The 15,037-nt window shown below is 39.6% G+C and overlaps 1 protein-coding gene across 6 annotated transcripts in view; it reads right to left on the bottom strand.

The window, feature by feature from the left end:
• The window catches only part of MEGF10 (multiple EGF like domains 10), a 164,520-nt gene extending 157,343 nt beyond the window's left edge, over positions 1-7,177 (bottom strand). For 2 of the 6 annotated variants that reach the window (XM_025994993.2, XM_025994992.2), the window contains exon 1: positions 6,247-7,133. The gene's annotated coding sequence lies outside the window, so the exon portion shown is untranslated. Of the gene's footprint in view, positions 1-6,246 lie in introns of all 6 variants that reach the window. The other 4 variants (XM_025994995.2, XM_072728658.1, XM_025994994.2 and 1 more) reach the window with 4 other exon arrangements.
• Positions 7,178-15,037: the final 7,860 nt, after the last annotated feature.

Here is a 15,037-nt window from a genome sequence, read left to right on the forward strand (position 1 = left end):
TAAGAGATAGTACAGCAGCATGGCAAGACAATCTCAAAACTAAAGATCTTAAGGAAAAATATGAATTCAGATCCAGATGATGCTAGAAGAAACATGGGCCCTGACCCCACCCCTACACCAAGAAGCCCCAGTTTTTGACTGAATTAGCAGTTTCCTCATTTCACAACTTCTCATGGAACGGGGCTCCATTTTTACGTGACTCCCAATAGATGCCCCAAACCATATCTGGTTTATATACTAGAATAGTAGCATTGTAATCTGAGGGGCTCCTCTGATGTACATCGTGCCATGGGAGCAGAATCTAGTACTAGAGTCCCCTGTGTGGTTACCATAAAATGATCCTCAAATGTTAACTCACCACTGCTGGAGAATGGTTGAGCCACTATTGCTTGAAGATGTCTTGTAAATGCCTGCAGCCGCATGTTTGTTGAGCTCATTTCCCTGTCTACAATGTACCATAACTCAAATACTCTCTCTTCATTGGCCCCACTGTCTTTGATGAGCAAACCAAGCCATCTCTCTAGATTTAACTCTCAAAGAAGCTCTCAGAACTGCCCATTGGCCCTTACTACACCTAGCTTCACCCAGCCAGTTGTATTTTTTTAATCTTTTTTTAAGGCAATTATCTCAGTAATTCCACATAATAATCATCTCCATGCCCTGTACACCTAATAAATAACCGATGGGCAAAAATAAAACTCAAACTAATTTCTTTTTTAAACGAACACAAAAGTCACATCTTGCCATGAATTCCGTGTCCAAAAACATAAAGTACCCTTCTGAAGCTATCGATGGAGGCAGATATTTAAAATTTTTCATTTTGATTGCAGAGTTAATTCCCTGGGACCTCAAACAAAGATTTTTTACCTCTGTTTTGCTCCAGAAGGAAAAAAGGTAAATTTGTTTTTGATTTTCAATTTAACATAAAAAAAGTTTTTAAGGAAGACAAACATAATTGATTCTTTACCAGAAGGTATTTGAAAGGTACATCCTGGGGATGATCACCTGCGGTGAGGTCTGAGAACTCATCGGATCTGTGCAGCTCATTCAGATCAGCCAGGATGCTCCTGACAAGGCACTCAGTCACCCTCTAGGATGGGGCCGGCTTGCTCTCAAAGATAAGATGTTTTTAACAGATGCTAATATCACGCATCTATCAAGATGAGGCTTCCCATCCTGAAATACTATTTTCTTTGTCTTTGAAAGGGAGAGGAGGGTACGATTTATAGCCCTCTGAGTAGGAAATTGAAGTGGTTAAAATGCTTTACATAGTTTCTTTATCTAAGAGTATAAATCACTAGAAAAGAACCTCCATAATAACAGGATATACGATCACATTCACACCTTCCAGACTAGCTCATGATAGAGTACGCATTATCAAATAACATCCACATGATGACCTATAGTTTTGCAAATAAAGTTGTATAAAGTAAAACAACACTGGTTTGTACTTACTTTTCTCCTCATTGAATGAGAAAGCCTCTCATTAACTGTTGTAAATTAATCTTCTGCAATAACCATTTTTAAATCAGTTAGAATGACCACAGTGAAAAATTAATCTTAAATTGTGATGAAAGGAGCAACTAGAGATAAATACAAAATCTTGGAAAATTCAGAGTGAATGAACGAAGACTTACAGAAGGACACCCAGATGCAAGTTTAAACTAAGGTAGAAAAAGTCACTTAGGAAATAGAACTGAAAAAGAAGATAAATCAACAAATCCAATGAATTTTAGTTAATGCTTAAAATTAAGCTAATTTTTAATACAGAATACTGAGTACACATCCTTGAGAAGTTGAGAGCACAGGCAGGTCTTAATATTGCTTTGTCTGAAGTCCAAACAATTTGGATGCTTGTATTCCACATGCTGATGCTGCTACCCTCTTCCCCTATGTCACTGGAACTTTCATGCATTAGCCTGTGAATTAATACTGTTCTCATGGTTTATTTTAGACAGTGAAGCTGTCCATGAGCTAAAAGTTTAATTTTTGCAACATTTTTGTTGCTTTTTTGTCATTACCCCATGATGTTTGTTCACTCGTTTAAATGTTATTGCCTGTTTCTATTATCACAAAAATGAGTGGGAAATGAAGCAAACACCTAAAGTAATAAAAAGAAGTTTTTGGTCTCATAAAACTTAATGTGAGACAAAAACAAGTTGTCAGGCATGCCAAAAATGGCAAATATTTGATTCAAAACATTTATTGAACTCAAACAGATCAACTGTTGTTCAAATGAGAAGGAAATAACTAAAATTACAGAAAGTTTAAAGAAAGAAAAATTAGAGGAAGGAGTGAAAACATTTATGCAGCATATAAATGTTTAAATATAATTAGGTATCTCGTAATATATGTAGCTCATCGGGCCAGCATCCCTTATAAAATGTAGGCTTTTGCCCCATCAATCTTTGGATCTGCTCTTAAGAAGGTACCTTGTACTCAAGTAGAAAAAACAGTACTAAACCAGTCACCATGTTTATGATCAAATATAAAAACAAATACAAAGGTGTGTATAAATTGACAAACACAGGGCAAAATTTCTTTATTTATTTAACATTGGCACTTGAATCCCAGTGCCCTGGCACTGTCATTCACAACCAAAACCATCCCAAAGGTATAATAAAATCAGCTCTTGGGGGGTGCCTGGGTGGCTCAATTGGCTAAGCGTCTGCCTTCGGCTCAGGTCATGATCCCAGGGTCCTGGGATTGAGCCCTGCATCAGGCGCCCTGCTTAGCATGGAGCCTGCTTCTCCCTCTGCTTGCCACTCCCCCTGCTTGTGCACTCTCTCTTTCTGTCAAAAAAAAAAATTTTTTTTTTTAAATCTCTTGTATTATAGTGCTGCCAAAGTGTTGAACATGTAACATTAATTCGGTAGCACATGGTGTTTCATAAGTCTTAGGATATTCTATCTTGTCCATTTACCTCTCCAGGTTACTAACTTTGTACACTATGTCTAGCCAAATTGTACATTCTTGACCGGCTTCTCCACAGCCCTTAGTGCATACATAATGACTATTCCAAATAGTCCTGTGCTAAGAAATGTCAGCTAGCACTCATTCATTCCATCTTCCCCCACATTCTTTAGGCATTTATTATGTAACTATTATGGGTCAGCCATGTGGGATAAAGCCTTAAAATAAGGAATGGTAAATTCACCAATCAGTTGGACAAACATCCTGATAACAAATGCAGCTGACATAATATGATAGATGTTATATTAAAGCCATATGCAAAGTAGACGAGGAATCACAAGAGATATCACTAAGTTTATCAGAGAAAATTAGGAAAAGCTTCAGAGGATGGGACTTATTTGAACATATCTTGGAGGATAGATGGGTAGTAAGTTGATAGGAAAGAGAAAACAGCATACACAGAAGAAGTAAAAGCAGGCAATGTATTATTTTAGGAAGAGGGACCACATCAAGACTAGCGGGGCTAGAAGTCAGAGCAAAAGGAAAGTAGAAGAAACAACTCAGAGAAGACATGCTAGGCTGGTCTTGTCTATCATGTTAAAGAGATTAGGCTTCATGGTATTAGTCCAATTATGATATTAGGTCACTTCCACCAGATTCATTTAGGGATCTGCTCTAATGCAGACGTCTGGCCCTTGCCTCTGGGGTGAAGCCCTGGAATCTTCATTTTCAATAAGTACATGGTGATACTGGTGCTCACCATCTGGGGAGCTGCCAATGATATTTTTTTTTCTTTTCCAAAGATATTTAAACGGAGTAAAGACATGATCAGATTTGTATTTTAGAAATACACTATTAGACCAAGCAGACAATCACGAGGAAGGTAAATTCACTGCTGATACATGAGCATGTGACTTGGCTTTGCAATAGGAAACTTGCAATGCCGCACACTTTCACATATCCCCCAAGACTTACTTACAAAGTGGAGGAGGCTAGGATATATATTAAGTTGAACTATATGGAATTACTGTTTTATGTAAGTCAAAATTGGTCAAATTCCGGCAATTTCTCAGTTTAACTAAAGCTGAAGATAATTAATGAAATACAAGCAGAACTAAATACTTTTCCCTTTTTATTAATATATCAGTGACATTACTCACTTGATTAACATGCAATGATGGAAGTGACATAATTTATGTACCTAAGCCAACCGTTAAAAGAAAAAAAGGTTCAAAAGCAATGATCAATGAAGTGAAGCAGCTAATCTAAGGATTGTAGAGACAGAAAGAACCCTGGAGATTATCCATCCCTTTCCCCACTTCACTCCTCACAAATTTACATATGATGAAGCTGATGGAAGAAGTAACCTGCTAGAGGTTATGCTGAATATTTTGCTCAATTCCTCAGTGGTATGTCGTCTTCATTTTAACAGATCTTGAAATCATTATAGCTAAAAAGTGTTTGGGATTTAATTCATGGAGAGCTAATGTCGCATGATTCCCTCAAATGCCTGAAGTGGGGGGAAGAGGAGACATAAGGCAAGCACTCATGCATTTGAAAAATGAACCCAATGAACTTACATAATATGGAACCTAGACCAGTGCTTGAAATGCACTACGCTTAATAAATATCTATTGAAAAAATGAATGACAGACCTCTAAGAGATAGGTTAAAGGAGGTATATTAATATAAGGAGTTTCTAAGGCAGTATGCAGAGTGTAAATTGAGTGTAGATTTCCCACCTGCCAGCCTGTCCCAAGCACCCTTCGACACCCAACCATAAAATCCCAGCCCTGTCACATGCACCTTTCTTTCCTCTGAAAGGGTCCTAGCAGAAAGCAAAACAAAAATCATGTGTGAGTTAAATTTGGCAACACATCTAGTCCTAGGTGATATGAAGCCCACACGAGCACAGCCTTCAAAGCTCATCCCAACACAAACAAAAGCTAACACTTAGCTATATGATGGTGAAACAATGGTTAATAATGTTAGCTATATCATCATCATGATAATAGCTAATTATATGCCAGATTTTTAGCACTCCACAGACATTGACTCATTGAATCCTTTTAAAAACTCTAACAATAGTAAGGATTATTATTATCGCTCAGATTTTATAGATGAAGAGAGATATTAAGTAACTTGTCCCAAACCACACAACTGGAAAGTGTCAGGGGTAAGAGTTGACCTTAGGTTGCCTGGTCCCAGAGCTCACCCTCCACTAAACCCTTTGATCTCAGAGCTGCAAAACAAAAGTATCCTGCAAGCTGACCCTTTGGAGCAGTCGTGCCAGGAAGATGGCACTTCTGTATAAAAAGATCGGATCCTAATCTTGTCATCCATAAGGAATGAAGCATTTTTAGTTGAGAAGATCATATACAAAGTGAGACCCAGGAAGTAAAGTAGAAAAGCAAGAAGAATCAGCATGGAATATTATTCTCCTCTGCCTAGGAACAGCATGGATTTCACTGCCTAAGAACCTTTTGGCTAATAAAATTCCGAACTTTTACTTTCCCTTAAGACTTTGGATCCTCCTATGAGGATATTACCTAAAGAAACGTCAAATAAAACACCACACTTCATTTACTCGGCAGTACCATCCTTAATTCCAGAAAGAAATATAAAGACAAGAGGTTTCCCTTAAGCCAGGGGTGAAAGTTCTAGATCAAAGTTATTCAAAGGACTAATACAAGATAGATATTTCTATGGCTTGAAGAACAGCCCCTCCCTACATTCTCTAAGGAGCCTGGCATTCCAGCAAGGAAGAGACCTCACTGATCTAAATCACCAGGCTGTGATCCTGACACCCCTAAAGGATCCTGAGAATACAGGAAGAGGGAGCATCCCCAGTCTGTCTGCACAATGTGATTATCAAGTACTGGAAAAAAAGAAAAGTTTGGAAAACAAGTCAAGATCCCAGAGAAGTAAAACTGGTCCGGCAGAAACAGTCCTGCTGAAACTCCTTCTCGTTCTCAGGTTGATTCCACTGCCCAAACCTCCCTGCATCCAGGTTGGACCCCCTTCAGTACAGAACAAACAGACAAGGCAATGCAAGGGCGAAGATTAAGCAAAATAAAACGTGCAACGGGGGTGTCTCTCCGGGGAAAAAATACTCCGGAAAGTTCCTATAGGGCCCCAAGTAACAAGACCAAACGTCAACAGTTAACAATGAACCCTTGAGACATAAACAACCCAGCCTGAGCCCATCCCGCCCCACTTCACGCTGCACCCTGGTCCCCTGACTAAAGACAATATGCCCCCAACCCACAGCAAAGCAGCCAGTGTCTGGCCAAGGTCCAGCGGCTGCCGGAACCGAGTTTGCTCAACTCTTACCCAGGTCCCGGGATCCTGAGATTTGCACCGCAACCCTTTCTGCCCGGGTTTTCACCCCCACGCCAGCCAAGACGCAAAATGTGTTCCAACAGCGCAGTTAGCCTCCGAGTAGCGTCCCAGGAGAGAGCGATACCTGGGGTCTCTGTGCAGGCTCCAAGGTGGACCGCGGAAAGGAGGCCGGCCTCGGCGCGTTTCCAGAGCCCTAGTTTTGCGAACCGAGGAAGTATTCGCCGCAAACTTAAACAAGGTTTTCCCCGTCTGGCCCAAGATGCTGGAGGAGGAGGGGAGTAACTCGAGCCGGGGCTGGGATGCGAGCAGTTGCCTCCGCCGCTGCAGCTGCTGCCGCTGGGGCAGTGACCGCAGGGGGGTGTCTCTTGGCGCCGCGCACTCCCCGGGGCCACCGGCAGGATCCCACCGACCGGCCCGACTCCCGAGGCCCGATCGCGCCTTCCGCCTCCCAGGGTGACCCCAGCAGAGTCGGGTCGCGAAGTTGGCAAACCGTGGGGTCACCGCAAGAAACGAACCAAGGGGTGGTGGAAAGGGTGCCCGTCTGCCTTTCGTGAGCGCCCCAGGGCCAAAGTCCCGGGGGGGGGGGTGTTCTAGACGCTCTCCAAGGACTTGGGGTGCTGCGGACCCCGCTGGAGCGGCCAGCTGGCTGGACGGCGCGTCCCCAGCGGTGCCAGGGAAGGAGCGCAGATATGGGCAGGAGGGATGGATGTGACCTCCGTGCCGCGGTGTGCGAGGCGGCAACAAAGTGGTTGGGAAGGTGGAGCGAGGGACTCGGGGAGGGGGGGAGGGGGCGAGGGGGCGAGGGGGTGAGGGGTGAGGGGGTCTGCTTACAGAGGCGGGGCAAAGAGAACTCTCGGGACCGCGGGAGAATCTGTCCAGGCCTCCGCCGGGCCCCGCGCGGAGATTTCTTGGGGAATGGCTCCCTCTGCCGGCCAGCCGAGGAGGCCCCGGGAGACAAACCCCAGAAAGAAGGGGGGAAAGGTTTCTCTCCCTCTGTGGGTTGGCCAAGATGTGAATTCCGCAATCTGCTTCTCCAGCTGTTCACCTTTTTCTTCTCTACCAAAGAATTTCCCCGAGTTCTGATCAACGCAAGCAGGCAGACACAAACCTCAAAGTTCTGGAAAGTTTTTTATACTCGGCTGAATTCTAGCACCTCCCACCACTCCTCCGAAGAAGCCTTGCGCTCCATACCCAGGCCAGAGGATCCTCCCCTACCAGATTTCTCTTCTTTACATTAAAATGAACTTTCTTTTTGGAGACATCCCAAATGCACGTGTCTCCTCCAGTCAGTAACAACACCTGCAAATAGTCCATACTCAAGATTACGCCTGAATGAATGGAATAAATAAGCAAACACCACCATCCTCCTAGGTCACCCTTGGAAGTTCCCAGGGAAAGGGGGCATTGGCTTGTTTGCTGTTTACATCACCGCCTCTTCTCCTAGGTAACAGCGCCCCCATTTTTTCTTCCGGGGACCACTCCTGCCACACCGTAGTTCCATCTGGACGGGAAGGTCTGTCAGAATGGTTCAGGTTTTCCAGTCCAAGAGCCGGCACCTGACGTAACTAAGCTCGTCCCTTCAGACTTTCTCTGCCAGGAATGTAAACTTTGATCAGAGCAGTGTAAAAGCCAATAAATCTGGAGCTGATGGACCCGATGACAGTGTACTAAAGATTGGCCATTAGCTCAAGTCACTTAATCCCCAAAGCTACCCTGCTTTATGTTTTATGAAACCTGGATGCTCCACCGCCTCTCATTTTTTTAGTCAACTATATTGGGATGTGATTTACATTCAATGTGTTGCACTCATATTAAATGTATGGTTTGATGGGTTTTGAGCAGTATATTCATGTAGCCAATACCATAATCAAGATAATGAATAATTCCATAACCTCAGAAAGTTCCTTTGTGCCATTCTGAAGTCAGTTTCCCACACCATACCATCCCCACCCCCTGAGCCGCTTTCTGTAACTACAGATTAAAATTGTCTTTTCTAGAGTTCCTAGACTGGAATCACATAATATGTATTTCTTTGTGTCTGGCCTCCTTCACTGAACATAAGGTTTCTGAGATTCATTGATCTTGATTGTATGAGCAGTTTTCTTTTTATTGCTGAGCTTCATTCCATTGTATAGCTATACCACAGTTTGTTTGCCCATTCACCAAATGCTGATGGACATTTGGGTTGTTTTGAACTTAGGCTCATTATGAATAAAGCTGCTAGGAGCTCTGCTATATACAAGTCCTTTTATGGACATACATTTTTTTTTTATTTCACAGCACTAGGATTACTAGTTTATACAGTAATTTTTACAGTAATTACTGGTTTATACAGTAATAAACCAGTAAGTGTATAATTATATAATAGTTATCCAGAGTAAACATGTCACTTTACATTCACACCAGCAATGTATGACAGTTGTTCCACATCAAAAGTTGGTACTGTCAGTCTCTTTATTTTAGTCATTCTACTGGATATCCAGTGGTATCTCATTATGGTTTTAACTTGCATATCCCTAATAACTAATGGCAATGACTGTCAAAGATGTTTTCGTGTGTTTGCATGCCATTTGTTCTTTGAGGAAGTGTCCAAATTTTATGCTTATTTTTTAATCAGGCATGTCATTGCATTCTTGTTATTGGATTTGTAGGAGTTCTTTATATATTTTGAATACCAGGTCTTTGTCAGACATATGTGTGTAGCAAATATACCCTTCCAGTCTGTTTCTTGCCTGTCAATTTCTTAATGTTGTGTTTCAAACAACCTAAGTTCTTTATTTTGATGAAGTTGAGCTTACCAATTTTTTCTTTGATCATTGGGCTTTTTATGTTTTATCTAAGAAATCATTGCTTACCCCAAAGTCATTAAGATATTCTCCTATGGCTTCTTCCAGAAGTTTAGTTTAGTTTTAGCAGTTATGTTAGGCCTGTGGTCCATTTAGAGTTAATTTTTGTAGATAGCATGCAGTAAGGCCATTATTTTTCATATAGATATCCAGTTGTGTCAGCACCGTGTGTCATAAGATTATCTTCTCCCAGTGAATAATCTTGGCATTTTTACTGAAAATCACTGGCTGCATAAGAATGAGTCTATTTCTGGACTCACTACTGCTTTCATTTGATTTATATTTCAATTCTCTGCTAATACCATGCTGTCTTGATTACTATAGCTTTATAATAAGATTTAAACTTAGGTATAATAAATTTTCCAACTTTGTTTCTTTTCTTTTGCAAAATTTGTTTAGCTCTTCAAGATTTTTTTTAAAGTCTTCATTATGAATTTCGGAATTAGCTTGTCAATGTTTTTAAAACTCACATTGGAATTCTGATTGAAAGTGCCTAGAATATCTGGATAACCTCAAGAAGAAGTGATACATTAGTAGTATTGAATACTCCAATCTACAAACATGTTGTATCTATTAATTTAGGTCTCCTCTAATGTCTCTCAGCAATATTTACTTTTCAGCATACTAGTTTTTTACATATTTTTTAAAAATGCATCCCTAAGTTCCTTTTTATTTTTGATGTTACCCTAGGCTGAATTATTTTTGAATTTTAGTTTCTAATTGTTTGTTACTAGTATGGGGAAGTACAACAGAATTTTGTAGAGTAGCCTTATATACCTTGCAGCCTAAGTTTACTTATTAGTTCAAACAGTTTTTTAAAAGTTCCTCGTGATTTTCTATACACATATAGAGTGTAGCTTTTTATTTCTTTTTCTTGCCTCATTGCTCTGGATAGGATGTTCAGGACAATGTTGAATAAAAGTTATAAAAATTAATATATTTGCCTTGTTACCTATCTTAGAGCAAAAACAGTCTTTTACCAGTAAGTGGGATGTTAGCTGTAGATTTTCCATAGACACTATTTATTGGTTGAAAAAGTCCAGTTATTAAAATGTTTTTCAGCATGAATGACTGTTGAGATTTTTTCAAATATTTTGTGGTGCCAGTGCCCACACTGGCATTCCACTTCCCTCTTTACTACTTCAGCCATAGCTTGTCGGCAGCCTGGAGGTTTCCTGTTGAGTCTCGGCACCCTCTGCAACTCCCTACCCAGCTTGCCTTTGAACTGGAGGGTGTCTACTGAAACTCTGTTCCCTCTCCAGGCCCCTATGTGGCTCATATGTAGTCCAGAGGATTCCCACAGAGCTATTACTCCCTCTGCATGCTCACACTACCTGTTACTAGTCACCGATGTTTTACCTGCACTCCAGAGTGTTGCTTCCTTATGGCTAAGAGACTTCAGAGCAGCTCTAGCTAGCCTAGGCAAACCAGCAAACTTCTTTGCTATCCAGTATACTGAACTATACCTTCTCCAATGAGAAGAATCTCTAAACCCTTTCCAATTTTATCCTTTCTTAAATACTTTCCTGGCCCTACATTAACAAGAAGAATTGTCATATCATCAGTCATATTCACCAGAGTCAATATCCTTTATATTAAAATGCCCCTGTTTAACTGACAGTGTCCTTCTAACTCCTGATTGGACCCAGATTGTAATAAGGCATGATCTTTCTAGGGTCTCTACTGAAAGACCCCAGATGTTCACTGAAGACTATTCACTCTTCACTCTGCTTATCAGTCCTTCAAGGGCTATGGAAATTGATCACCTTTCAGGTTCCTGATTGGCATGTGCCTACTCTTCGTTTTACCCTATTCATCATGACTAATTTTATTCAGCAACAGAAGGACCCCATGCAAATTTCTGGGTATCTTTCCTTGTATAAACCTTTCCTCTTTGGTACACTGCCCTCCAAAATCCAGCCACCTCAGCCTCTCTGAATTCCCTTGTCTCTCCTGTGCTACCCTGCACCACAAGCAGTCCAGGAAGTAGTTCCAGCAGAAAGCCAGAGTGATTCTGGGGTTCATTGCATTTGCTTACCTTTTCAGAGACATCACAGGACTCTTGCTCAATGTTGTGTCAAACTTCATTTGTTTAAAGCTAGAGCATAAGTCTAGTCTAGTTACTCCTTTTTAGCCAGAAAAGGAAGCTCTTTTCCTTTATTTTTAGGATCTATTTTTGGAAAAAAATTCTTCTGTATGTTTTCTATGCTTTTCTTTCTATGTTTTTACTTATTTTTCTTGAGTTAGATAGAATTGTTTTTCACACTTTCTTCCAAAGACCCTCAAATGATATACACGCAGTATTCAGAATGAACACGTGAAGCATTTCAGAGCAAGCCTTGAACAACCTGTATTACAGCGAGACTTCTACTAACCTTTATTCTGAACACTATAGCATTATTAATATAAGGTTTTATGAGCTTTTGTTGGTGTTGGTAATGATAACTATACTATTCTGTTAACATAGAATTCATAATCTACTAAAACTCCAGTTAGTATTCATATTTGCTATTAAGCCTGACTTTTAAAGATATTATTTATACAATTAGTTGGGACTTTCATAGTACTTTTTTACAAGACTGTTCATTTAGTCCTTTAAAATTCCATTTTTCTATATGTTGTCATTCTTTAGAATTTGAGATCTTGGTGGAGCTAATTATTGTCCTAGTATGTTAGCCAGCCAAAATCATGAAATTTGAAATTTGATCAGCAAGCAATATTCTTCAGCAAATACTTATTAAACATATGGAAGCAGGTAAAATTCCAACATATTCTAACAGAGACATTATTCTCTGTTTATATTCATTATCATCTTGTAGTATGGTCATTCAATCATTTATAAGCACTACAACTCTATTATATCCAGCCCACTTTCTTCATCTGATCCACAAGGACTTCAAAGGATATTTTTTTATTACCTTATAATTGCAGATGTATTCGTATCCCTTCAATTTATCTGTCTGGTAATACTTCCAAGAAAGGAAATCAAGTCACCCTAATAGTTTTACCTCTTAAGCAAACAAGATTAGTTTCTTATACTCAGGACATCCCCCTCTGTAGTGCTCTCAGTCATGTCTTTAAATCTATGATTTAAAAGCTTGCTTAGTTACCGCAACAGAGACTTTACTTCCTTCCCATTAAAAATAAAAAAAATAAAATAAAGAGCATTGCAGAGTGTTAATTTATAAATATGGCACAAAGTTCACACTTTTTACTTCATTCAATCCTAACAGTAAAATGTATCCTAATTGCTCTTCTACAGAAAATGAAGGCTCAGAAAGATCACTTAACTCATGCTCACATAGGTAGTAAGCAGCAAAGGTAGGTCTGATTGCAAAGACCATGCTCCCTCTACTGCTTCATCTGCCTTAAAACTACATTTACCTATTCTAGTGTCTTGATAGCCCACTGAGCTCTTCCAATTCCACCAGTGTACTATATTTACTGACTTATCCCCGCATGAACCTTGAAAAACTGCTTGGTAGGGTTTGATTTTCCTTAGGAGTTTTTGTTCAGGAGTCTTAGAAGATCTTGTGTATACAGTTTCATCCTTCCACCCACCCCACCCCCAACCCCACCAGTACAAATACAAGCCAGATTGAAATAGATTATATCTTTAATCATAAAACTCAGCCAAAAGATGGCAGAAAATAGCAAGGTGGAATTCTGGTCCAATTAGTGTTCCCTCAGATTCCCTCTCTTCAATCTCTTCCTCCTGACCTAGATTTTCTTTACATTTCTTGGGGCTGACCCTTGCCTATCTTTTTTAAAAGATTACTCTCTTGGGGCACCAGGTAGCTCAGTTGGCTAAATGTCTGACTCTTGATTTCTCTAGTGTTTCTTTATTGTGATGGTGAGGAATGCACTCACAGGGGCCTTTCAGTAGTTCTGTTTAAAGCTCCAGGGGTGGTAGGGCCAAGGTCACTGTATGACCAGGTTGACCTTGGGAATAGATGGCTACTGACCCCCCCCCCCCCCACCGCCCTGAATTCCCCTCTTGAGTGAAGGTGGCTCACTGATAATGTTCTGCACCAGATTTCAGCTCAAGTCATGATCTCAGACTTGTGGGATCAAGGCCTGCATCAGGCTCCATGCTCAGTAGGGAGTCAGCTTGGGATTCTCTCTCTCCCTCTCTCTCTGCCACTCTCCCTCTGCCCCTCTCCCCACTTGCACGTGCTCTCTCTCTCTCTCTCTCTCTCTCTAAAATGAATAAATAAGTGGTGCCTGGGTAGCTCAGTCAGTATCAGACCCTTGATTTGGGCTCAGGTCATTGTCTCTGGCCTAAGGGACCCAGTTCCATGTCAGGCACTGGGCTCAGCACAGAGTCTGCTTATCTCTCTCTCTTTCTCTGTTCCTCCTCCCTCTCCCACTCTCTCTCTCTCTTAAAATAAATGTTTAAAAAATAAAAAATAAATAAATATTTTTTTAAAAAGTTCACTCGCTTTTAAATATATTGGTGGGAAGAAGAGAAGAGACAGGACAATGAATAGGAAAATTTTATCTGCAGCACTTGACCAAGAATTAAAAATAAGGGGCATTTTTCTGATTTCTCTCATGTAAGATGTTTCCACAGATGTGAAAGATCTTGGTATCCTTGGGGAGACGGGGAACAATGGGATTAAAAATCTACCCATATTTCCCTTAGCTTAGTGTTTTTCAATTTTTTTGGTTTCATTTTTTTTGATGTTTGTTATCTCTAAAAATTTTTTATGTTTGTTTTATTTATTTTTTATTTATTTTATATAAATAAAATATATTTTTTATTTATTTATTTATTTATTTATTTATTTATTTATTTATTTATTTTATCTCTAAAATTTTTTGATGTTTGTTATCTCTAAAAATTACTTTTAAACTTTACAAAGCTTTAAAGGTCTATAATATTGTCCAAATTTAAGGTATATAACCTGATGATTTGAGACACTTATATTGTGAAATGATTACCACAGTAAGGTTATTTAACACATCCATCATGTCACATAATTACCATTTCTTTTTTGTGGTGAGAACATTTAAAATTTGCTCTTAGCAATTTTCAAGTATATAATACAGTATTGCTAACTATACTCACTATGCTGTACATTAGTTCCTCAGAACTTATTCATATTATAACTGGAAGTTTGTTCCCTTTGACTACATATTCCCATTTCCCTTACCTCCTAGCCCCTGGCAATGACCATTCTGTCTGTTTCTATGAGTTCATTTTAATTAGAATCCACATATAAGTGATACCATACAGTATTTGTCTTTCTCCAACTTACTTCCTTAGCATAATGCCCTCTAGGTCTATCCATTTTGTGTCAATTGCCAAGATTTCCTTCTTGTCCATGGCTAAATAATATTCCATTTAAAGATATATCACATTTTCTTTATCCATTCATTTCTCAAAGGACATTGATAGTGGTTCCATATCTTGGTTACTGTGACTAATTCTGCAATAAACATGGGGATGCAGATATCACCTCAAGGTCCTACATTCACTTCCTTTGGATATATACCCAAAAGTGGGTTTGATGTATCATTCATTAGCTCTACTTTTAATCTTTTTGAGGAAACTCCTTACTGTTTTCATAATGGCTGAACCAATTTACAGTTCCAATAGTGCACGTGGGTTGCCTTTCCTCTACAACCTCACTAACATTTCTATGTCTTATCTTTATAATAAGAGCCATTCTAACAGGTGTGATATGATAGATTGTAGTTTTAAAATGCATTTGCATTTCCCTGATGATTAGTGACATCGAGCACATTTTCATGTACCTGCTGTTGGTCCTTTGTATGTCTTCTTTGGAAAAATGTCTTTTCAGGTCCTCTACTCATTTTTAGAGCTTATTTGGTTGTTTTTGTTTCTTGCTATTGAGTTGTATAAGTTCTTTATATATTTTGGACATTAACTCTTTATGAGATATAAGTTTGCAAATGTTTTCTCACATTCT

The sequence above is a fragment of the Vulpes vulpes genome, chromosome 12, assembly GCF_048418805.1.
Source record: "Vulpes vulpes isolate BD-2025 chromosome 12, VulVul3, whole genome shotgun sequence".
In the NCBI taxonomy this organism is placed as follows: Eukaryota; Metazoa; Chordata; class Mammalia; order Carnivora; family Canidae; genus Vulpes; species Vulpes vulpes.